The following is a 16,499-nucleotide window of genomic DNA, read 5'->3' as shown; positions in this document are numbered from 1 at the left end:
CAAACGTTGTTTCCTGTCTGAAACCGGGTGATGCAGTTCTAAACAGTGGTAATCTCGAAACTAGCTCAGTTGTCAACAGGAAAAAGAACCTGAAGAAACACTAAGTGAACCCTGGACAGATTATAGATAATCTGGGGGGTTAAGTAATGTTTCCCACGAGGATGAGGTCTAGCAGAGAGTTGTTCTTCAGGGGACCTGCAAAACAGACACCGTAAGCTCGTCACTGAGAAGGGGGGGTTCCTCCTTGTGACCACCCTCCGGCGTGAGAATCAGACTAGATTGCTCTGAATATAAGTGTATATTAAGAGATTGCTAGATAAGATTGAGATATCAGATGATGTCCTTACCATTCCAAGGTGTTGGAGTATTTATAGCCGAAGGTAGGTTTCCTAGAAGGTACAGCCGGCTGAATAGTATTCCTGTTCCACCAACAGTGGACTACGCACAGGCCATGCTGGTTGGTGGGTAGGCTACGGCCAACAGTAAAGGTCGGCTGTATACTGTTCCTTTACTGCCGGCTACGCACTGTTCCACCAACTGTAGGCTGTGCACGTCCCATCGTAAGGGTTGGTGAGTAGGCAGCGGCTAATAGTGACAAACAGTACTAGAGGGTGCTCCTCCTCGTATTGTTGTCGGTGAGCTGTCACCCTGTGATTGGTTCATGGGCTGCTCTGGTCAAATTGTCTGTTCCGCCCATACCTTAGTAGGTATAGTACGAAAGACCTTCCAGAAGCATACGGACTGGCTTATTTAGGCGGGAGTGTTCCCGCCTTGCTCATTCCTTCATGTGACTACTGAAGTAGCTAATGCCTTGTGCGTGTAGCCTTGCTGTTAGTGCGGGTAGCCTTCCATGATGGCTTGTATCTGCAGCTGCGGGAACAGGCGGGGTACTTCACCATTGGGAGGCTTTCCCTGCGGGTACAGCTGGCGTACTGCGCGTGAGGTTCTTTGAGCATGGTGGGTCTTGCTGGAGCTGTTGGTCGTTGCGCAGACGTCCCTGTTCAAGGTAAGTCTTGCGGGTCCAACTGGGCTCTGCTGGGACCTACCTCTTCAAGTCCCCCCAGTCCAATGTTCTTCTCATGAATTATTAATAAGTGAGGTGAACTTTTGGACTTAGCTAGGGGTTTTGAAAAGGGTTTAGTTTTTAGGTTTTCCGTGGTGATTCTTCCCGCGGTTTTCCTGATGTCACGCAGAAATTCCCGACTTTTCTGCTTGATCTTTGGGTGTGAAGCGGGTAGGTTTGTAACCTCCTCGCACGTCAGGAGCGTTGAGTCCCACTTGTGTGGATTCTCCATGGGGTCTTGGTAGTTTTCAACATAGCGATCAATTATGCTAAAACCACCAATTCCATCTTGGAGTTTCAAACAATATAGTTCTCGACGTTCCCGTCATGCGGGGGTGTTATTCCCGTTTCCGCAAGCATGGCCCAGAAGATCCTTCTTGGTTTGAATTCCCTGCAGAGTGCTAAGTATGTGAAGGGTTTTGCCTTGACACTGTACCCGCACTTGTCTTACGGTTACTTTACTTCCAAGGTATTCCTGGCGTCAATTCCCTGCGGGTGCTAAGTATGTGAAGGGTTTTGCCTTGACACTGTACCCGCACCTGTCTTATGGTTACTTGGTTGCCAAGGTATTCCTGGCGTCAATTCCCTGCGGGTGCTAAGTATGTGAAGGGTTTTGCCTTGACACTGTACCCGCACCTGTTGTAACACCCCGACCAAAGGCGGATTATACATCGGGGCGCCACATATTGTTTCATTACTCGTGACACTATTGGGTGTCAATATTTAATAAATACATTCATTCGCGCACGCGCAAGGTAAACACAAGATAACATAAATCAATATATTATAAGACAAAATATTCGAACAACAAATAACTTGTCTTGATACATTTTAATCTAGGTCCAAAATAAAGAAAACTTCCTACGTGTACACAAGCTCCAAAACAGCTACTGCAAACCTGAACATGTGTTAAAATAAACGTCAAACACTTGCGTGTTGGTGAGAAATCAAGTTTAATACAATAAATAGATAACAATAAATCTGCGCGCAACACGTGTATGTCTGGTGTTTAACAAGGGTGCAATCAGATTGTGATCAAGCCTAAATAGATCATAGCTCATAGTTCATAGTTCAATCCGTGCTCCCAAATGAGCACAAAAACGAGAAAACATCTCAGCAAGTGTAAACAAAGAAAACCGTAAACGATAGGTCTCCCGTGTTCATCTAATGGATCCATGAAAACTGCGGAATAGGCCGAACAAAGCGGTTAATGATACACACATACAAATAAACAGCCAAGTAAACGTCCTCAACACATGGGATACTGCGCGACTAAAGTTCATAAACAAGTTTAAGACTCTAAGTTTGTATGAACACATGAACATCCCAAAACATTAAAAGCAAAAAGGGATTAGGTACGAGATTACTCACTTGATAAACGATGCGGTGTAAGATAAAGCAAGAACCAACTTTAAACAAGCACAAGTTAACCTATAATTAAAGATTATTGTTTTAACGATCTGTTTTAAGTCTTGATTATAAGTTAGCATAATTAATAAGTAAATTATTATATATAATATATATATATTACCGGAAGAGCAGGACAGAACAGGGAGGAAGACGGAGGCAGAGAGGGAGGCGGCAGAGAGAGCAAGGAGAACAGGAGAGATTAAGTGTTTTGTGTGTGTAGTGTTAGGAAAAATAATACTATTATTTATAGAGAAACCCTAGGGAACACAATCCCTAGAAAAAGGGGAAAAGATCTCAAAAAGCAAAAGATTCCAAAAGCAAAAGATATCAAAAGATATGGCAGCAGGGAAAAAGAGAAAAAGGCTGACAGGGAACAGTAAAAAGGCATGGGCGGTTCAGATAAAGGTACTGGTCAAGCATGGAAAAAGCAGATCTCCAAAGATAATGTCAGTCACTTTTTCTGCCAACCAATGGGGTTGGTGCGCATGCTGCGCCGAAAGTAACTTTTCAGACATAAAGCAGATTAGGTCAACAGCACAAAAGATAAGACAACACAAAAGCAAACGGCTAGATTAAACAGAAGAAAACTCAAAGGGTTTAGCGCGAGAAAGCTCGAGCGCGAAGGCAGACACAGAAGGTCAAGAGAGCGCGAGCGCGAAGGCAGACAGAACCAATCTTAACGCGTCGCGGAAAGAACTACATTTCTAAGCGCGCCGCGGGAAGAATCACATTTCTTAGCGCGCCGCGGGAGGAACTAAAATTCCTAGCGCGCCGCGGGAAGAACTATAATTCTTCGCGCGTCGAGGGATGAACTACGATTCTTAGCGTGCTGCGAGAAGAACTACAAATCCTTAGCGCGTCGCGGGAAGAACTACCGTTCTTAGCGCGCTGCGAGAAGAATTACAATTCTTAGCGCGCTGCGAGAAGAGTTCGTCTCGCGTAACGCTGAAACAGGTGGTCTTCACGCAGGATTCCTTGTAAGGGGTCTGGCGCGTGGAGCTGCGCAGACAACCTTAGGCGGGAAGGAACAAAGGACAAGCAAAGAGTTAGAAGAAAAAGAGGGAAACAAGGCGTAAGGGCGGGACGGCGACAAGAGGGAAAAGAAGGCGGAAAGAGAGAAGGAGAGGGACGGGACGGCGGAAAGAAAGAGGCGGGAAGGAAAATATATATTATTATTAAAAGTAAAATATAAGTATAAATAAATATCAAATCATAAAAGAAAGAGATCGGATAAGGGAAACGGGTACCTGGGTCGGGTCGGATCAGGGCAGATGTTACAGTCTCCCCTACTTTAAGAAATTTCGTCCCGAAATTTATCTCGAAGTAGGTGGCGCAGAGAACAGGTGCGGGTACTTGATCTTCATTTGATCTTCCCTTTCCCATGTAAACTCGGCTCCACGCTTGGACTCCCAACGAACTTTCACGATAGGGATACGACTGCGCTTGGTTTGCTTAACCTCGCGATCCATAATCTCAACAGGCTTCTCAACGAAATGCATAGATTCATCAACTTGAACTTCATCAAGTGGAATGTGAAGGTTCTCGTCAGCTAAACACTTCTTGAGATTGGATACATGGAACGTTGGATGCACATTACTGAGCGCGGGCGGCAGGTCAAGTCTGTAGGCAACTTTTCCCACACGCACGAGAATCTTGAATGGACCAACATAACGAGGAGCAAGCTTACCTTTCTTCCCAAAGCGGACAACACCTTTCCAGGGCGACACTTTGAGGAGAACAAGATCACCAACTTGAAATTCGAGAGGCTTCCGCCTACGATCTGCGTAACTCTTCTGTCGGCTTCTGGCAGTCAGCAGATGATCACGGATCTTGGCGATTTTATCGGTTGTCTCTTGAACAAGTTCGGGTCCTGTGATTTGAGTTTCACCCACTTCGCTCCAACAGATCGGGGAGCGGCACTTACGACCGTAAAGTGCTTCAAATGGGGCCATACCAATACTGGAATGATAGCTGTTATTATAAGAGAACTCAATCAAAGGCAGGTGCGAATCCCAATTACCTCCAAAATCAAGAACACAAGATCGGAGCATATCCTCAAGAGTTTGAATAGTTCGCTCAGACTGTCCGTCAGTCTGAGGATGATATGCAGTACTCATGTCCAAGCGAGTTCCTAGCGCATATTGGAGAGATTTCCAAAAGCGAGATATAAAACGGCCATCGCGATCGGATATGATGCTCAAAGGAGTACCATGGCGGCAGACAATTTCCTTGACATAAAGCTGCGCAAGTTGCTCAACACGGTAGTTTTCACGAATGGGCAGAAAGTGAGCAGACTTAGTCAAACGATCCACTATTACCCAAATGCTATCATGTTTGCTTGCTGTCAAAGGTAACTTGGTAATAAAGTCCATCGCTACACATTCCCATTTCCACGTAGGAATTTCTGGTTGTTCGAGCAAACCAGATGGGCGTTGGTGTTCAGCTTTCACTTTAGAACAAGTCAGACATTTAGCTACGAACACAGCAATATCCTTTTTCATACCGGGCCACCAATAAGTAATGCGCAAATCCTTGTACATCTTATCAGCGCCAGGATGAACGGAATATCGAGATTTGTGCGCTTCACTCAGGATATCAGCGCGAAGATTCTCATCACAGGGAATCCAGATGCGATTGAGGTAGCAGAGAATTCCACTCAGATTAGGGACAAAATGCGCTTCCGCGCCACACGCTAACTCGGCGCGAAGGTTACCATTACTGATGGATGCGCGCTGCGCGTCACGAATACGCGATTCAAGGTTGCTTTGAATCGGCGCAAAGTGAAGATGCGTGCGCGGCAAGATACAGTTAAGCTGGCAGGGTTTTCGGCTGAGCGCATCGGCTACCACATTAGCCTTACCAGGATGATACCGGATCTCACAATCGTAATCGCTGATGAGTTCGTTCCATCGGCGTTGCCTCATGTTAAGTTCCTTCTGATCAAAGATATGCTGAAGGCTTTTATGGTCAGTGTAGAGGATACACTTAGTACCATAAAGGTAGTGTCTCCAGATCTTCAAGGCAAAAACAACTGCACCAAGTTCGAGATCGTGAGTTGTATAATTCTTTTCGTGAACCTTAAGTTGCCTTGATGCGTAAGCGATAACCTTGCCTCGTTGCATAAGAACACAACCGAGACCTTGGTTGGATGCATCGCAATACACGACAAAATTATCATTACCCTCAGGTAGCGCAAGAACAGGAGCTTCACACAACAAACGCTTGAGCGTTAGAAAGGCTTCTTCTTGCTTCGAGCCCCAAATATACGGTTTACCTTTGTGCGTTAAAGCTGTTAAAGGCAAAGCGATCTTCGAGAAGTTTGAAATGAAGCGCCGGTAATAACCAGCTAAGCCCAGAAAGGAACGGATCTCAGAAGGAGTGGTCGGCGTAATCCAGTTCTTGATTGCTTCAATTTTGGATGGGTCGACATGAATACCCATCTTGTTCACAACATGGCCAAGAAACTGTACTTCATCAGACCAGAATTCACACTTGGAAAGCTTAGCATAGAGTTGCTCAGCTCTAAGCTTTTGCAATACCAATCGAAGATGTTGCTCATGCTCGGCCTTGGTCTTAGAATACACCAGAACATCATCGATAAACACGATCACGAATTTATCCAAGAAAGGCCTACACACCCGATTCATTAGATCCATGAAAACGGCGGGTGCGTTGGTTAAACCGAAGGACATGACCAAGAATTCAAAATGGCCATAACGAGTTCGAAAAGCAATCTTCGGAACGTCTTCATCGCGGATGCGCAACTGGTGATAACCAGAGCGGAGATCAATCTTGGAGAAACAAGAGGCACCTTGGAGTTGATCAAAGAGGTCGTCAATACGCGGTAAGGGATACCGGTTCTTAATGGTGAGTTTGTTCAACTCGCGGTAATCAATACACATGCGAAACGATCCATCTTTCTTTTTAACGAACAACACCGGAGCACCCCAGGGCGAAGAGCTAGGGCGAATGAATCCTTTAGCAGTCAACTCTTGAAGTTGGCTTGCCAATTCTTGCATCTCAGCGGGCGCAAGACGGTAAGGAGATTTAGCTACGGGGGAAGCACCAGGGACAAGATCAATACGGAACTCGACTTCACGAGCGGGAGGGATACCAGGAAGATCATCAGGAAAAACTTCAGGAAAATCACGCACAACAGGGATATCGCGAAGCTTCTTTTCTTCAGCAGGTTTGACCACATGGGCTAGAAATGCAATACACTTCTTCCGCATGAGTCTTCGGGCTTCGGCGCAAGACATAAGCTTAAGACCGCGGGAGGGTTTTTCGCCGTAGATGTGAAGATCACCATTTTCTCGAGGAATGCGAATCAACTTCTTGGCGCAAATAACTTCGGCGCGATTATTCGAGAGCCAGTCCATACCAATAATAACATCAAAGCTCCCAAGAGGCATGGGGATGAGGTCGATCAGAAAATCGTTTTCGTTAAGGTTAAGCGTGCAATCTTTAATCACAGAGTTAATTAAAACAGTTTCACCGTTAGCCAATTCAACTGAAAAATCTTCTTTTAAGTTATCGCGCGGTCGCGCAAGCTTCTGCTCGAAGGCGCGAGAGATAAAACTTCGATCGGCGCCAGTATCAAAAAGTACAGAAGCATAAAATCCGTTAAGCAAAAATGTACCATTAACTACGTCATTATTCGCTTGCGCTTGGTGCGCGGTTATGTTAAAAGCTCGTCCACGCGTCACTTGGTTCGAAATCTGGTTCACCGGATTCGCTTGCGTAATCTGAACTTGTAGTCTTGGGCACGCGTTCCGGAAATGACTGGGATCACCGCAGTTAAAGCACGATCTGGGTCGTGGGTTTTGGTAGGTTGGTTGTGGATTCTGCGGGTAGACTGGTGGTGTTGGCGCAATTGGGTTGGCGAGAGGGACTCTACAGTATTCAGCAGAGTGACCAACGCAGCCACATCGGTTACATTGTCGACACGGGGTTTGGGTTGGGTGGTGAAGTCTACAGGTTGGGCAAAAGGGTTGATTTCCTGTGTAAGGTTTCTTAGTTGGCGGGGCAGGGAGTGCTGGATTGGTTAAGGCATAGTTGTGGGCTACAGGAGGTGTTGGGTAGGCTGACAGTGGGTTAGGCGCGTAAACTGGAGGTTGGTAGATGGGTTGCTGGACAATGGGCGGGTTGGTAAGCGCATAGGCCTTGCGCCTGCGCTTGAGGTTGTTACGGTTTGAGGGTTCAGGTTTGGTTTCTGTTGGTTCAAGGGCAGTCTTGGTGAGTTTGGTCTTTTCTGTTCCCCGCAGGAACAGGGTTCCTGCTCTGACATGGTTGTCGCTGAGCACAGCGGCCAACTCGATGGCGTCAGAGAGGGTTACTGGGTTTCTGGCCCATACAGAATCTTGAATTTCCATGGGGAGACCCCCAAGGAATTTCTCTATGGCTCGGCGGGAAGGGGTAACAAGGTGAGGGACAAGCAGGCTTAGTTCATGGAAGCGCGTCGCGTACTCGCGCGCTTCACCGCTGTACTGCTTAAGATTCCAAAATTCTTCCTCCAGGCGCTTAACTTCGTTGGGAGGGCAGAATTCTCGCGTCAGAATTTCCTTGAATTCCTCCCATGTCATGCTAGAAGCAGCTTCTGCGCCACGCGCATGAGCTACTCCATTCCACCATGTAAGCGCTCTAGATTCCAGGACACTAGAGGCATACAGGGTTCGTCTGTCTGAGGGGCATTGGGTGTGGAGGAAAGTGTTTTCTATTTTCTCAAGCCACTGGAGCATCACGGTGGCTCCTTCAAGACCTGTGAACTTTGGAGGGTTACCCGCGTTAAAGGATTTAATGTTGTAACCAGAGGTGTTGGTATTGTTTTGGCTCAAAGCTTAGGCTATTGCGGCGGCCATTTCCTGGGAACGTTGCTGCGAGCGTCTGCGCGCTGCTTCTTTCTTCTTGAGATGGCGACGAGATAGCGGAGGCATTCTATAAAAGTTTTAATTTTAGTTAATATCTTGGTTTTATCGCAAAGTATAACCTTATAAAGCTTGGTTTCGCGGAGTTAGATACTATCAAAAGTTAAAGTAAAATAAATGACCCTAAATGCAGACTTAATAAAGGTAACGAATTCGAATCAAGAATCGACAATTCATGTATCACCATAACTTTCCGAATTCCCAATTTAAAATATACGAGCAAACGAGTATTGGAGATTGACGATTCATGTATCACCATGACTTTTCAATCTTCAATATAAAACATACAAGAAAATGAGTATTGGAGGTTGACAATTCATGTATCACCATGACTTTTCAAGTCTCCAACCTCAGAACATAATCGTAAATGGAAATTGAAAATCAACTATTCATGTATCACCATGACTTTTCGGATTTTCAAATCCAACAAACGAGTATGTAAGTAAAATCAATAAAAATCGAAATTCAACAAAAATCGAAATATCGCGGAATAAAACATAAAATCATATACTGCGCAAGCGCGAGCATATTCATGAATAACGAGTAATTAACAATAAGCGCGCAAACATGAGATTTCTCTCATGCGCGAGAAGGGACTCTTAGGTATTCTAGGCCGTTACGTCTAACCACCTATCCTAAAGTCAACGAGCTCTGATACCAATCTGTAACACCCCGACCAAAGGCGGATTATACATCGGGGCGCCACATATTGTTTCATTACTCGTGACACTATTGGGTGTCAATATTTAATAAATACATTCATTCGCGCACGCGCAAGGTAAACACAAGATAACATAAATCAATATATTATAAGACAAAATATTCGAACAACAAATAACTTGTCTTGATACATTTTAATCTAGGTCCAAAATAAAGAAAACTTCCTACGTGTCCACAAGCTCCAAAACAGCTACTGCAAACCTGAACATGTGTTAAAATAAACGTCAAACACTTGCGTGTTGGTGAGAAATCAAGTTTAATACAATACATAGATAACAATAAATCTGCGCGCAACACGTGTATGTCTGGTGTTTAACAAGGGTGCAATCAGATTGTGATCAAGCCTAAATAGATCATAGCTCATAGTTCATAGTTCAATCCGTGCTCCCAAATGAGCACAAAAACGAGAAAACATCTGTGCAAGTGTAAACAAAGAAAACCGTAAACGATAGGTCTCCCGTGTTCATCTAATGGATCCATGAAAACTGCGGAATAGGCCGAACAAAGCGGTTAATGATACACACATACAAATAAACAGCCAAGTAAACGTCCTCAACACATGGGATACTGCGCGACTAAAGTTCATAAACAAGTTTAAGACTCTAAGTTTGTATGAACACATGAACATCCCAAAACATTAAAAGCAAAAAGGGATTAGGTACGAGATTACTCACTTGATAAACGATGCGGTGTAAGATAAAGCAAGAACCAACTTTAAACAAGCACAAGTTAACCTATAATTAAAGATTATTGTTTTAACGATCTGTTTTAAGTCTTGATTATAAGTTAGCATAATTAATAAGTAAATTATTATATATAATATATATATATTACCGGAAGAGCAGGACAGAACAGGGAGGAAGACGGAGGCAGAGAGGGAGGCGGCAGAGAGAGCAAGGAGAACAGGAGAGATTAAGTGTTTTGTGTGTGTAGTGTTAGGAAAAATAATACTATTATTTATAGAGAAACCCTAGGGAACACAATCCCTAGAAAAAGGGGAAAAGATCTCAAAAAGCAAAAGATTCCAAAAGCAAAAGATATCAAAAGATATGGCAGCAGGGAAAAAGAGAAAAAGGCTGACAGGGAACAGTAAAAAGGCATGGGCGGTTCAGATAAAGGTACTGGTCAAGCATGGAAAAAGCAGATCTCCAAAGATAATGTCAGTCACTTTTTCTGCCAACCAATGGGGTTGGTGCGCATGCTGCGCCGAAAGTAACTTTTCAGACATAAAGCAGATTAGGTCAACAGCACAAAAGATAAGACAACACAAAAGCAAACGGCTAGATTAAACAGAAGAAAACTCAAAGGGTTTAGCGAGAGAAAGCTCGAGCGCGAAGGCAGACACAGAAGGTCAAGAGAGCGCGAGCGCGAAGGCAGACAGAACCAATCTTAACGCGTCGCGGAAAGAACTACATTTCTAAGCGCGCCACGGGAAGAATCACATTTCTTAGCGCGCCGCGGGAGGAACTAAAATTCCTAGCGCGCCGCGGGAAGAACTATAATTCTTCGCGCGTCGAGGGATGAACTACGATTCTTAGCGTGCTGCGAGAAGAACTACAAATCCTTAGCGCGTCGCGGGAAGAACTACCGTTCTTAGCGCGCTGCGAGAAGAATTACAATTCTTAGCGCGCTGCGAGAAGAGTTTGTCTCGCGTAACGCTGAAACAGGTGGTCTTCACGCAGGATTCCTTGTAAGGGGTCTGGCGCGTGGAGCTGCGCAGACAACCTTAGGCGGGAAGGAACAAAGGACAAGCAAAGAGTTAGAAGAAAAAGAGGGAAACAAGGCGTAAGGGCGGGACGGCGACAAGAGGGAAAAGAAGGCGGAAAGAGAGAAGGAGAGGGACGGGACGGCGGAAAGAAAGAGAGAGAAAGAGGCGGGAAGGAAAATATATATTATTATTAAAAGTAAAATATAAGTATAAATAAATATCAAATCATAAAAGAAAGAGATCGGATAAGGGAAACGGGTACCTGGGTCGGGTCGGATCAGGGCAGATGTTTTTCCCGCGATGTCATTGATGTCTTGTGCTGGAGAGGGTTGAGCCTCTTCCTGGCACTCTTTTTCCCGCGATGCAGGCACTTCTGCAATAAAGTCGGCCAGAACCTGGCCTTTTATGGCTGGTCTTGGCTTATACTTTATCGCGTATTCCCCCAACTCAATTGCCCATTTGGCTAGGCGTCCCGATAACTCGGGTTTGCCTAGAACGTTTGCAAGCTTGAAGTTGGAGATAATGGTGATTGGGTGACCCTGGAAATATCGTCTTAACCTGCGTGAAGCATGTATAAGTGCTAAGACTAATTTTTCGAGGGTAGAGTACCGGGTTTCTACGTCTGTTAGGATACGGCTGACATAATAGATTGGCATCTGGATGCCTTTTCGCTCTACTAGCAGGACTGCCCCGGTTGCTCTATCTGTTGCGGAAAGGTATAGGATTAACTCCTCTCCCGCTTTGGGCGCTGTGAGCGTTGGGAGTTCGATCAAGCGTGACCGAATCTCCTGAAAAGCTGCTTCCGCTTCTGGTGTCCAGCGGAAGTGCGTTTTCTTTAAACAGTTTCTCAACGTTGACACGAAAGGAAACGACTTTTCTGCGTGGTTTGCCAAAAAGCGATTAAGTGCCACTAGTCGTCCATTCAGTGTCTGAGCCTGTTTGATGGTAGTAGGTGATTCCATTTTGATAATGGCTTCGACCTTTTCAGGGTTCGCTCTAAAGCCATCTTTAGTGACGATGACCCCCAAGAACTTCCCTTCTTCCATTCCAAAGGCACACTTGCTCGGGTTGAGCTTCATGTTTATCTTCCTGAGCGTGTTGAAAGTCTCTTCGATGTCTTTCAACATCGCTTCTGGGTCAGGGCTTTTGATGACCAAGTCATCCATGTAGACTTCCAAGTTCCTCCCAATTTGGGCATGAAACTGGTTGTCCATCAGGCGTTGGTATGTGGACCCAGCATTCTTAAGTCCGAATGGCATCATTTGGTAACAAAATATGCCATCGGGCGTCCGAAATGCGGTTTTGTCCTGATCATCAACGGCCATGTGGATTTGATGGTACCCCTTATACGCGTCCAGGAAGCATTTAAGGCGGAACGGTGCCAACGAGTCCACCTTAAGATCAATTTCGGGTAACGGATAACAATCTTTGGGGCATGCTTTGTTCAAGTCCTTGAAATCTATGCACATGCGCCATTGTTTGTTATTCTTCGGTACCATAACGGGATTTGCAACCCAAGTTTGATATCTACTAACGCGTACGATGCCTGCGTCAAGGAGTTCCTTGACTTGGGTTCTACACGCGTTAGTTTGTTCTGGTCCCATTACTCTGCGCTTTTGTACGATCGGCGTAACAGCCGGATCGCATTTGAGCTTATGCTCTGCCTTACTTCGGGGTACACCAGTCATGTCAGCTGGTGTCCACGCGAAGATGTCAGCGTTTTTTTGTAATAGCGCTTGAGTAAGGTGCGTGTGGGATCAACAATTGTCGGGCCAATGGTGACGGCCTGGTCAGGGTACTTGCCATTGAAGGCCCATCTTTCTGGTTCAGTGATGGTTGGTTTAGCCATCTTTGGTTTGGGTTTATATGAGACAGATGCGATGCATACCTGGGGAATGCCGGTGATCATCGCTACACCCTCAGCTGTTGGCCATCCCATCATGCCGTGGACTGAGGATACCACGGCGTTGAATCTTGCCATCCCGTCTCTCCCGAAGAGAATGTCGTATGTGTGGTGTGGCTTCCTCATCACGACAAAGTCCACATCTTCTGTGCGGGAGTGTTTCCCATACATAAGAGTGACGGGGAACGATAGGATACCCAGGGGGTGTTTGTGCTGCCATCGAACCCTTCCATCGAGGCGAAGATTGTTTCCAGGCGTTCCTTGTCTTCGTCATCTAGCTTGTCAAAGAACTGCCTGTACATCACCGTTGACGAGGCGCCGTTGTCAGCAAGAGTGCGAGAAGTGATGTAGTGCCCCAGCTGGCTTTTGATGACGATAGGGCCTTCTTTGCTGGGTCCTCCTGGCACTCGCGGGAAGCGCACCCCAGCTTCCTTCCACGCACATGGTTCTGTCGTTCGCCTTTTTCTTCCTCTGATCGTACCATGAACCATGTTGATGCTGATGTCAACGGGCTTTCGTCCGTTGCCTCGGTACCGGTTGTCGTTTCTTCCTCTCTTCTTGATTGATGCCACCAGGTGTGCCAGTCTTCCATCCTTGACGAATGCTTCAATAATATCCTTCAAGGATGTACACTCTTCCGTACTATGACCTTTTGTCCCGTGGAAGTCACATGATTTACTCTGATCCGCATTAGGTTGCTGCCGGATCATTGGAGCCTTTGGCCATGGTAGCTTTTCAGTGGCAAATATCTCCGTGACGCTTTTGGTGAGTGGCGTCCACCGGTGCTTTTGGCTTGAAGGGTGTGTGTGATTTCTTCCACCAACAAGAGGGTGAGAGCTGGATGAGGTGTCAAAGTTTACCCTTGACTGCCAGATACCTAGCTTCCTCTTTTTGTTCTGCCGGGCGATCCGAACATTGTTCTCTCTTGTCCTCTGCGTGTAGAGGTGTGTACTCTGGGGAAGATCCCTTCCCAGTTGCTTCTCCGTCTCGGCAAAGCGCTTTGCCGCCGTCATGATGGCATCCCATGTTGATGGCATGCCATCCTTACCCGTCAATGTGCGGATAAGCTCTGGGTATTCGGCGCCTTGGATGAAAGCGGCGCGAACAAGATCTTCGCTTACGTTGCCGAGACTTAGCTTTTTGGAGTTGAAGCGGGTGATGAAGTCTAGTAAAGATTCATCCTCTTCTCTAACGCAGTTGAGGATCGTCCACTGTTCTTCAATATATTTCCTCTGCTGGCTGAAGTCCTGGCTAAACTTATTCTGAAAGTCCGCCCAATCATAAATGTGGTGGACCGGTAAACGGTCGAACCATGCCCTGGCCGCTCCAACCAGAGTCATCTGGAACATATAACACCACGTGGGTTCCGTCCAGTTACTGACGGTTGCCCCCGCAATGAATCTGTTCAAGTGGTCGTCCGGGTCGGATAGACCATCATAAGTGCCAATGTTGGACATTTGTTTGGCACTTCTCGGGGCGATTGCTTCCGCAATGTCCCTTGCGAACTTTGACTTTCCTGCATTTGTTGCAGTTGGTCTAAAGGTTTTGGAGAAGTCACGCGGGTTTCTCTCCGCATTTGTTGGTTTAAAAGCTTCCCCAAAATTCCTTTTTGGTTGGAAGTCCGTTTCCTTACGCTTCCCTTTCGCCTTATGGCGAGGGTTTGCGTCGGTATCGGATTATTCCCTCTCGTCATCTGAGTACTCGCACTCACTGTTCATATTGAGATGTTGGCGAGTACTGCCGAATTCGTCAGCCTGTTGAACTGAACGCAAGCGTTCATCCAATTCAGCTTGGAACTCTCTCTGACGTGCTTCGGCCCACGCCTTCACTTGATCTAGTGTTTGGCGAGGGACCCTCGTTCGTTTTTCCAACTGGGCATCAGTGAACCCCAGTGGAATATTTACTGCACTTGCCCCGGCTTGGGTAGCCGGGGTAGTGTTCGTAAGATTTGTATAACCGCCGGTGTTCCCAGTTACTGGGGTTGTGGTCACCGGGGTTTCTTGGTCACTTACTGGTCTTGGGACCGGAGTAACGTTAACCATTTCTTCAGAAACTTTGAAAAAACTAAGAATTAGTTCTAGCTTTTATGCACGGATGGCGCCAATGAAGAAACACTAAGTGAACCCTGGACAGATTATAGATAATCTGGGGGGTTAAGTAATGTTTCCCACGAGGATGAGGTCTAGCAGAGAGTTGTTCTTCAGGGGACCTGCAAAACAGACACCGTAAGCTCGTCACTGAGAAGGGGGGTTCCTCCTTGTGACCACCCTCCGGCGTGAGAATCAGACTAGATTGCTCTGAATATAAGTGTATATTAAGAGATTGCTAGATAAGATTGAGATATCAGATGATGTCCTTACCATTCCAAGGTGTTGGAGTATTTATAGCCGAAGGTAGGTTTCCTAGAAGGTACAGCCGGCTGAATAGTATTCCTGTTCCACCAACAGTGGACTACGCACAGGCCATGCTGGTTGGTGGGTAGGCTACGGCCAACAGTAAAGGTCGGCTGTATACTGTTCCTTTACTGCCGGCTACGCACTGTTCCACCAACTGTAGGCTGTGCACGTCCCATCGTAAGGGTTGGTGAGTAGGCAGCGGCTAATAGTGACAAACAGTACTAGAGGGTGCTCCTCCTCGTATTGTTGTCGGTGAGCTGTCACCCTGTGATTGGTTCATGGGCTGCTCTGGTCAAATTGTCTGTTCCGCCCATACCTTAGTAGGTATAGTACGAAAGACCTTCCAGAAGCATACGGACTGGCTCATTTAGGCGGGAGTATTCCCGCCTTGCTCATTCCTTCATGTGACTACTGAAGTAGCTAATGTCTTGTGCGTGTAGCCTTGCTGTTAGTGCGGGTAGCCTTCCCTGATGGCTTGTATCCGCAGCTGCGGGAACAGGCGGGGTACTTCACCATTGGGAGGCTTTCCCTGCGGGTACAGCTGGCGTACTGCGCGTGAGGTTCTTTGAGCATGGTGGGTCCTGCTGGAGCTGTTGGTCGTTGCGCAGACGTCCCTGTTCAAGGTAAGTCTTGCGGGTCCAACTGGGCTCTGCTGGGACCTACCTCTTCAGAACCCTGATGGTAAAGTGAAAAAGTTGAATCCAAGAATCAAGCTCAAAGAGGTGCGAGCGTTACAAGGTGTGAAGGATCTTGGAGGAACAATGGTAGTTGGTATTGAGAGGGAGTGTAAAACTTGGTGCAATACCAACTTGAAGGACACGAATGGTTAATACGAAAAGTATAATGATGGTATGGAAGATCTCAAGGGACGGTTTGATAGAGATCAAAAGTTCTTGGACCAAGTTGAATAACTTGGTGTCATAATTATCTTTTATTTATTATTAGATAAAGTAGAAGTCTAGTATGATTATGTTTCCTAGTTTGAGTAGGATTAGAATTGTGGGTGTTATATAAACCCATCAAAAGGTTTTTGTTTAGTGTGGTAGAAAGTATTTTGTTCTTGTTCTTATTAATGAAAAGAGTCGCATAAACGTTTTATGCAAAATCGTATTTGGTGTTATTGATTCACTTGTCTAAGGTTTAACAGGATATGCGTAACAAATATGTGTAAAATAATAAAAGTGATGTATCATCAAAAGGTGAATGAAGATACTCTTTGAGAATTGTGTTGCTAAGAAACCCGTAACAACCTTCAGTTAGATGAGGTAAGAGAAATTTTAAACTCTTATATGATACCCGACCTAGACAACTAGCTGTTTTTATTTGTCTTGTGATTTTTCTTAATAATAAAATGCAATTTTGTTGACAAGTTTTA

This window comes from Bidens hawaiensis, unplaced genomic scaffold (assembly GCF_021521415.1).
Source record: "Bidens hawaiensis isolate Kalapana, Puna unplaced genomic scaffold, B.hawaiensis_p1.1 tig00025239_1, whole genome shotgun sequence".
Classification (NCBI taxonomy): Eukaryota; Viridiplantae; Streptophyta; class Magnoliopsida; order Asterales; family Asteraceae; genus Bidens; species Bidens hawaiensis.
This window is presented reverse-complemented; position numbering follows the sequence as displayed.